The 9,419-nt window shown below is 33.3% G+C and overlaps 2 long non-coding RNA genes across 2 annotated transcripts; both read left to right on the forward strand.

Moving 5' to 3' along the window:
- Positions 1 to 2,359: 2,359 nt before the first annotated feature.
- Positions 2,360 to 3,034, forward strand: LOC132063022 (uncharacterized). The gene is made up of 2 exons (XR_009416305.1): positions 2,360 to 2,832; positions 2,863 to 3,034. It is a non-coding gene; the product is annotated as an uncharacterized LOC132063022 (long non-coding RNA).
- A 1,568-nt stretch (positions 3,035 to 4,602) lies between these two features.
- Positions 4,603 to 5,745, forward strand: LOC132063023 (uncharacterized). The gene is made up of 2 exons (XR_009416306.1): positions 4,603 to 4,972; positions 5,365 to 5,745. It is a non-coding gene; the product is annotated as an uncharacterized LOC132063023 (long non-coding RNA).
- Positions 5,746 to 9,419: the final 3,674 nt, after the last annotated feature.

The raw sequence follows: 9,419 nt of genomic DNA on the forward strand, positions 1-9,419 counted from the left end.
GGGTAGCCTCGGGTACCCGTCGCGGCCCCTAGCTGGGTCGTGACAATTATTGCGGTTTACGCCGAGAATGGTCACATCGGCTTGCCGAATCAGAACGTCTTGTTCGTGACTTGGAAAATCTCAACGCTCCAATACAACGGGTATTCTTTAACCATGCCTCAGTAGGTGCGAAACTTTGCGAGCTTGCCGTGCAAAGGATTAGAAAAGAAAACAATAGAATCTTGTGAGACGATGTAGATTTACATGCTAAAGTTGGTAGAAGAACAAGCATCATCAACCGGTAGAGAACTAATGCTACCGAGAAAAAGATGTGTCTTAAGAAACCGCCATATGTTTCGGACGATATTGAGGACTTGTGCTACGATGATGATTAAGAATGTTGTGATTTTAGTTTTAAGTTTAATATAGATTATGCTCTTAGGTATTAATTAGTATGTTAAGTTTTTTTCAAGAATGTTGTGATTGTATTTTTAATATATCATGGGTTTCTTATTAATGAATTAGTGTGTTAAGTATTTTCATCTACTCAAGGTTATGAATGATGCAATTTAATTAAGTTTTTTTTTTTTTGCATGAACGCTGCCATTTTGACTAACTTTTAATTAATTATTAATGAACAAGTTTAAGTATTCGTAAAGAACTTCAAGCTAATGTCACCGAGCCTTGAACGAAAATAGCGTTCGAGCACTTTTCAACCTCTAAAACGGTCATCCGAACTTTTGTGTATCCTTGATGTGTTGATCCTACCTAATTAATCGCATAAAAATAAGTAGGGTTCTATATAAAATATTGAAGTTTCGGGGTCCGAAGCATGATTAATCTATGGTCAAAGTACGTTAAAAAGTGTGAAAGAAGGGTTAACAAAAAAGCGGGAAAAAAAAAACAAAGCACTATAGCGCAGATGAATTATCGCTATAGCGATTAGCTCCGAGCCGTGTCCGTTAACTCTTTAGCGCAGTAATTTCTTTGCGCTAAAGACATTTTCGTAACATTTTTTTTTTGTTGGGGTATTTTGGTCGAAACTGCTTTTTTGGGGGCATTTTGGTTCCGGACTCATTTTTCGGGTGCCAACTTACGCTTCCCTAGCTCTCGCTCAAACACCCCCACACCCCCCCGGCCCCCGGCCCATCCGCCCCCCCCCCCTCTCCCCCCGACCCATCCAACGTTCTTCAGTCAAAAATATATAAATATCACAGCTCAAAAGTAACTTTGAATTGAACTTTAAATATTCTTAAGATTCCATGAAATTATTCGAAGTTGTATGCAATCTTGATATTTGCATCATATGGCCTTTTTTTAGACCAGTGTTAAATTTCTGTCCTCGTTAGCCAAGGTGACTAAAGGTCGCCTTTTAAAAGTAGTTGGATAATTTTTGCATCATTTTACAGATAAATTTAGCCACAAGGGTCTCTTAGGGTTTAGAGACGGGAAATATTCTCTTCAGAGACCTAACTAGGACTTGAATTGTGGGTTTGGACCGAAGAAATATTTGGAGCACTAGTTGTATGTTTTATGCTGTTGAGACCTTACCAAGAAAAAAGAAACCAACCACATCAAAAAACCCGAAATTGAAAAATTCTACTTTTGTTAGTTTGATTTGTTTTATAGATTTAATAAAATAACCTACACACTGGTTTGGTTTAGTAAATTAGAAAACCAAACCGACCCAACCTATAGGTACTAAACATATAGGTAACTGCTTTTTTATAAGGCCAAACCCATCGACAGAAACATGTGGTCGTCCACTTCTTTCACTTGAGCACCTAAAGTGGCCCTTGTTCCATTTAAACACTTCAGGTGGGTCATTCCTATTCCACTTAGACACTTTTTGCACCGTTATCGGAGCAAAACCAACACCAAAGGGGACGCCACCTCATTGCACATCCAACCAGCCCAAAAGCCCCAATTTTTAATAGTCAAAACTCCACGAATTTACAAATTAGTGAATTTACAATTAAAATGAGTTGGCACAATTTAATTGAGTTGGTGCAATTTAAATGAGCTGGTACAATTTAATTGGCCACTTAATCCACGTAGGAGACGACTGATGTTGGTTTTGCTTCGATAACAGTGCAAAAAGTGTCTAAGTGGAATAGGAATGGCCCACCTGAAGTGTCTAAATGGAACAAGGGCCACTTTAGGTGCTCAAGTGAAAGAAGTGGACGACCACAGGTGTTTGTCGATGAGTTTGGCCTTTTTATAAATATATTCAGGTCCATGCTCAATGAGCAGAGACGGAAAAATTAAAAAAAAAAAAAGAAAAAAAAAAAAAGGGGGACAAAATTTAAATAGAGAAAACCACTGTCATAATTAAATATGACCCTAGTTACTAAACATATAAGTACTTTTCCTTATTTATCAAAACATTTCAAGATTTTATATTTTGTAGCAGATCTGATAAAAAGCCAATGTGTGCAACCCCCTTCCCTTTCTCCTTCACGCTCTAGTTTCTGGGTTTCGGAGCCGACCGAAAACCTCACGTAGCTCGAGGCCGGCTGAAGCTTTTACCCCAATTAGCAATCCTTTTCCCCAAATTTCTCCAGTCGTCGTTGGTGAAGCACATTGGATTCAGGAATTAGTAACATTGATGTAGGAAAGAGATTAAAGTAGGGCGACGGGAGTAGAAATACAATTGTCAAGATCGGGAGGAGGGAAAGAGAAGTGAGAAGGGATGAAGTTAAGAAGAGTGATGAGAGAACAGAGAAATCGAGATCAATGAGAAGTTTGAGCTCAGCAGCAAAATTCCTAACCACACCAGCGTCAACCATTAAAGGAGCGCAAAGCTCAAGTTCGAAAAATTGATTTGCCGCAAACGAATTTCATTTTGAGTTGGTGATATCTCAAAAGAACTAAATCATCGAGGGGAGTTTGAATCTAAAATTAAAGGCTATTTGGGTAAAATTTGAGCTAATTTTGGACTGAATTTCAGTCGTAGTTCGTTGAAGTTCGAAATTAAAATAATTGTATCAAATTTGTATTAAAGTTTATTATAATTGTATGCAGAGTTATATGAAAATTTTATTTTAAGTTTGAATATTGTTACAGTTGTACTAATATTGTATGAAAATTGTATACAATGTTGTTAAAGTTATATAAAACTCAAAGTGTTTCTTTTCCGGGTGGTATTTTCGACTCATATATCATCAAAGGGAATGTCTATTGCAAGGAATATTTTGGGCTCAAAAATATTCATGGATAACTGAAAAGACTAAGTGGTTTGGTCATTAATTCAAATTCCATCAATGCATAAAAAAAAAAAAAAAGGTATATGAACACAAGGGATATGAATAGTCCCCAATTAGCCGTCAGTTCATTAGCTAGAATTTAAGGAAAATATTTATTACACTATAATTGTAACTGCACTATTATGAGTCAGCTGTTACACTCTTCCTTTTGGAAGGATGAAATAATTAAAAATATACTTGATAGGAAAAATGAGAAGAAAAGTCAAAAAAAAGGAGAAAAAAGATAAATCACTTTCTAGGCTATGGAGAGGTACCACATCACCTTGTCTATGCCTAGCTTTATATTATATATAGATTTCCAGAAACTAACATGACCTATATGCAAAATATATACAGTTATATACAGAATTTATATAGATTTTCTACATAAAATCGTGAGCGAGATCCGAAGGGTGGTTTTTTTTTTTTTTTTTCCAGAAACCTAACATGAACTTTATACAAAATTTATGCAGTTATATAATTTCATACCGATATACATTTTTTTTTTTACATGAAATTATCAGCGAAATTATAAGCCTTAAGAGAGATTCAAAGTGTGATTTTGTATATGTTTTGAAGGAAAAAAAAAAACTCTTGCTATGTTTGGTAAGCTGAAATTTCCTGCTACATTTGGCAAATGTGAGTCTTATTTTGTATATATAGGTTTTTTCCCATTTAAATAATGGCCTCGAAATAGGTCATTTATGCAAACGTCACCATACATGCAAGCAGGGGCGGATGGAGCATTATAACTTGGGGTTCAATTGAACCCCAAACTTTTGATGCGGTGTACAAATTTATATGTAAAAATTTACTAAATTTATAATAAATAATAGATATGAACCCATAACTATAGAAATACAATGGTTCAATGCTAAAAAATTTAAAAGGTTGAACTCCAAAAGTTTAAATCCTAGATTCGCCTCTGCATGCAAGGCCCCTAAATGTAAGTAGTACAGCATAAATTCTTAGACCTCCTCCATCAATAAATCTTATAAAGATTGTGCATAGTTGAATGTCAATAAAAAAGATTGCATTCATCTTGTACGATTTATTATATGCTTTATATAATTTATTTGTTAAAAACTTTGTATACCAGATATTTTTGGTATTGTTAAGTCTCTAACTTATAAATGTCTAACGTAATAAAAACAATTCAGAAAAAAAAAATTAAATTTCGAGAAGTTTGTCTAAATATATATAAACATTATCAAGATGATCATCTTCAAACAATGAAAGGTTGTATATTAAACAATTATCGAGGACTTTTGCGTTGTAACAGACTTAAGTGCCTTCTCAATGAATGGGCCGGGCTGCTGACCCTAAATATGAGTCCATTAACTTTCTTTAATTGATTTTGGGGTTAACCTAACTCGTCCATTTAACTTGCCTAATTATTTAAAGGGAAAATAACCTAATAATACTACTTAAAACTATATATTACAAAACATAAGAATATTTTTCCTTATTTACAAAATATATCAACTTATTTACAAAACATAATGGATCTGAAAAAATAAAAGCTCACCCTGCCATTCCCTTTTCTCAGCCACCCACCTTTCCCTTCCCCTTTCCTTCCCCTTAGATGCAGCCCCCACCCTTCCCTTAGGGTTTTCTCCCTAGAATAATACCCTATATTGTCTTGTAATCTCGTTCGAATATCCACACCACATACAGACCCACCATAGCCGATCCTCAGAGAAGAAGAGACACACCACAAGTGTTTCAATGGGTAAACTTCTCACCAGGTCAAAAATCTCTTACTTCCCTTTGTGGGTCTTTGTATTTCAATGAGTGAATTTCTAATTGTTGGATACGTGTCGTTCTTTAATAGTTATGTAACATGTCTAGTGATTTTCCTTAAAGAAATGATTTTTTTTTCATTTAGAATTTGTTTAATCGTGTATGTTTCATGTGGGTTTCTGCTTTATTTACATAAATATTTATCTTTATGAGTGAATGAGGCATTTTATGGGTATATGATTATTTGTTTTGTGTTTGAGGAGACTGAAAGTTTTCAATTAATGGGTATTGGTACTATTGTGAAAATGCTTATTTTTTAGGGTATGCTTATTTGTTTTGTGTGTTGCGGAGAGTGAAGTGTTTGATTAATGGATATGTGTTGTTTTCAATGGTGCAGGTGCTTACACTTACGTATAATCTCGTTCGAATGTAAATTCAAAGAAAATATTGCCAGAGAAGATGAACGGAAAATATATATTTCGTGCGAAAATGTGCCATCTCGAACTTCTAACTTCGGCTGATTTGCACAAATAACCACTTTTGCGACGATGATGATGACTGCAACGATGACAACGACCACAAATTCTTTCCCTTTTGCCCTTATTGTAATTTCCTGTGTTTACCTCATGTATAACAAAAAAAAAATCTATATTTTCTGATTTTGTTAGAAAATGAAGAGATTTGTATTAGTATTATATGAAAGTTGTATACAATGTTATTGTAGTTGTATTAAATTTCAGCATTTCGAAGCGAGATTAGAAATTGCATTAAATTTGTATGAATATTGTATGAAAGTTGTACACAATGTTGTTGAAGTTGTATTAAATTTCCAAAAACCTAACATGAACTTTTTTTGTCAAATTTTATACAGTTATATACATATTTCATACCGTTTCTATACAATTTTCATCACGAAAAATATGAGAAGTCTAAGCCTTGCCGGAGATATACATATTTCATGCACAAAAAATTGAGTGAAATTTTAAGCCTTGAACGAGAGATATACATATTTCATGCACAAAATTTTGAGCGAAAATTTTAAGCTTTGAGCGAGATATACACATTTCATATAGTTTTCATACACAAATTTTCGTACATGTTTTGTAATAAATCTATTGGTATGTTTTGTAAACTAAAAAGTATCGTCATATTTTGTAAATATACTATGTTCTTATGTATATATAGACTATTCTCCCATTATTTAAATAGATTTTGGTGTAACCTAAATCCTAATCATGGCCCTAGTTTGCCCTCTTATTTCGGGCAATTTGCACTATTGCTATTATTCGGGGCGGGGGGGGGGGGGGGGGGGGGGTGGGGGGAGGAGGACTTTAATTTTTTCCCCTTAAATTGGTGGTCTTTAATTTTTGTCCTACGTTAAGACTCCTTGATTTCGGGTTCGAACCTCCGCTCAGTCAAAAAAAAATCGCAAGGTTGAGTTTGGATTCGTAAGGCAGAGATTTGCCTGCAAAACTCTGTCTTTAGGAAGAGTTTGAAACTCTACCTTAAGGTAGAGTTTTGCATTAAAGCAAAAAGTTTTTTTTTTTGTTTTGTTTTTTTTTGTTTTTAACTCAGTTGAAATTTTGCAAAACTCTGCCTTAAGGCTTAATTTTGCTACAAAACTCTACCTTGCGAAATTATCTTCTTTTCTTTAATTGAGCCGGGATTCGAATTCCAAACCTCATGCTATTAGGCGAAGGGCAAAAATTAAAGACCACCAATTCGAGGGGCACAAATTAAAGACCAGTGCATTTGATAATCCGCACAAAAAAAATGTCTTATTTCATGGAATTACTGATTAACGAATTACGGTCTTCAATTTCACCCGAATGTGAAAATCACTTTCCTAAGAACTTGTTGAGCTAGCCCAACTATCTCATAACAAATTTATTCAATTTATTAGTAGATGGGGCTATGACTTTTTAATTCCTTTAAAACTACTTTAGGCCAAATTGTGCAAATTCGTTCTTCAGTAACATCACCCCTTAATATTCAACAGGTATAATACGGTTCATAATATTTGCATGCATCTAGCAGATGTGGAAGAGCAGATTGGGTGATATACAAGCAGAATTTTGTGTGCCTATAAGAGCAGGTTGTTCTCTGTGATCGACGACAAAGGGAGCAAGTGATGTATTGGTTAAATACGAACGTTATACGTGACCGATGTGGAAGTCGGTTTGGAGCCTAAAGGGCACTAAAATGCACAAAATAAATCAAAAGGGTGCTCCATTCCACAATATACCAAAAGGGGTATAACGTGGAGGGGCCAACGTTATACCCAAAAAAAAAAAAAAAAAAAAAAAAAATCACTGTTAGAACAAAAAAAAAAATTAAAAGTATAACGTGGATCAGTCCACGTTATACAATCCTTATTCATCCTACAAAAGCAAACATCATTGTCATTGTCATATATATTGTATAACGTGGACTGATCCACGTTATACAAAATTATATATAAATTTTGTATAATGTGGATCAGTCCACGTTATACAATATATATATTTTACTCCCCAACGTTTTACAAAAATAGTTTGTAAAACGTTGGCCTTATTTAAATCATATCCGGCTGTTTTTTTAATAAAAAAATTTCAGTGATTTTTTAATTTTTAACTCAAACATACGCCACAGGTCATATAATAATTAACTCATACAATAATTAAATATGTGTTATATATGCGAACATAAAAAAATTATTAAAATATAAGTTAAATAAACGTCACACATTAACTGAGTAGTAAATGTTAAATTACATACGTTAGTAAACAACACAAGACATATTATATATTCTTGGAAGATTACATAAGGAAACAACGATCGTACAACTTAGGAAAAAACATAAGAACCAACAAGCAACAACAACTACTGATTTCTATCGGGGCAGCGATTCTTGTTATGACCTGTTTGCTTGCATGGCTAGGAAGTGTAGTACGTGCAAGCAAACAGGTCATAACAAGAATCGCTGCCCCGACAGAAATCAGTAGTTGTTGTTGCTTGTTGGTTCTTATGTTTTTTCCTAAGTTGTACGATCGTTGTTTCCTTATGTAATCTTTCAAGAATATATAATATGTCTTCTGCCGTTTAATAACGTATGTAATTTAACATTTACTACTCAGTTAATGTGTGACGTTTATTTAACTTATATTTTAGTTTTTTTTTTATGTTCGCATATATAACACATATTTAATTATTGTATGAGTTAAAATATTTGTTTGAGTTAATTATTATATGACTTGTGGCGTATGTTTGAGTTAAAAATTAAAAAATCACCGAATTTTTTTTTATTAAAAAAAAATGTAGGATATATGATTTAAATCGTGCCAACGTTTTACAAACTATTTTGTAAAACGTTGAGAGATAAAATATATATATATATATATATATATATATATATATTGTATAACGTGGAGCAGTCCACGTTATACAATATATATGACAATGACAATGATGTTTGCTTCTGTAGGATGAATAAGGATTGTATAACGTGGACTGATCCACGTTATACTTTTTAATTAATTTTTTTTTTGTTCTGACAGTGAATTTTTTTTTTTTTTTTGGGTATAGCGTTGGTCCCTCCACGTTATGCCCCTTTTGGTATATTGTGGAATGGAGTATCCCTTTTGGTTTATTTTGTGCATTTTAGTGCCTTTAGGCTCCGAGTCGAAGTCGACACGTGACAAGCCTCATTTAACCAGCACCAAGTCAGCTACGTCCACCTAGATTGAAGACAGAATTAGTCATGTTTCTTTTGACTGGGAAAGAATCGGGTTTTGGGAGTTTTTGGGTTGGGTTTATTTTGCAAATTGGGTCGGGTTTAAAGTAATTCATTTTTTTGTGCGGATGGCCCTTCAAAGGCACTAGTCTTAAATTTTTTTTCCTTTGTCTTTATTTTTTGCCATTCACCTAATACCATGAGGTTTTCTTACATATTTCTTAATGTTAGATTGGTGAGTGCAAAATCTGAAAAATATTTCAAATGTTTGGTTAGTGACTGGAAAATAGTTTCTACTATATGGTTATTAGATTAGATTTGTACACAATATTAATTATAGAAATAGTTTCCTATGTCTTTCAAAATCTTTTTATACTCCTCTATTTCAATTTGTTTGTCTTATTTTCTTTTTTAATCTATTTTAAAAAGAATATTTTTTGCCTTTTTTGACAAATCTTTAAATCCAACATTCTACATGGCATGTTTGAAACCATAAGATTAAAAGACATTTTAATAGATTTCACATATTTTTAATTTAATATTACAAAATTTAAAAATCTACTTTATTTTTTTAAACTCCGTGTCAAGCTAGAATCAGACAAACAAATTGAAACGGTAGGAGTATCTTTTAAACCCTCTAAAAGTATTACTCCCTCTGTCCCAATTTATGTGGCACTTTTCGCTTCCCGAGATTCAAACTGTATGAACTTTGACCATCATTTTAAGATGTATTTTTTCAT

The sequence above is a fragment of the Lycium ferocissimum genome, chromosome 7 (genome assembly GCF_029784015.1).
Source record: "Lycium ferocissimum isolate CSIRO_LF1 chromosome 7, AGI_CSIRO_Lferr_CH_V1, whole genome shotgun sequence".
Classification (NCBI taxonomy): Eukaryota; Viridiplantae; Streptophyta; class Magnoliopsida; order Solanales; family Solanaceae; genus Lycium; species Lycium ferocissimum.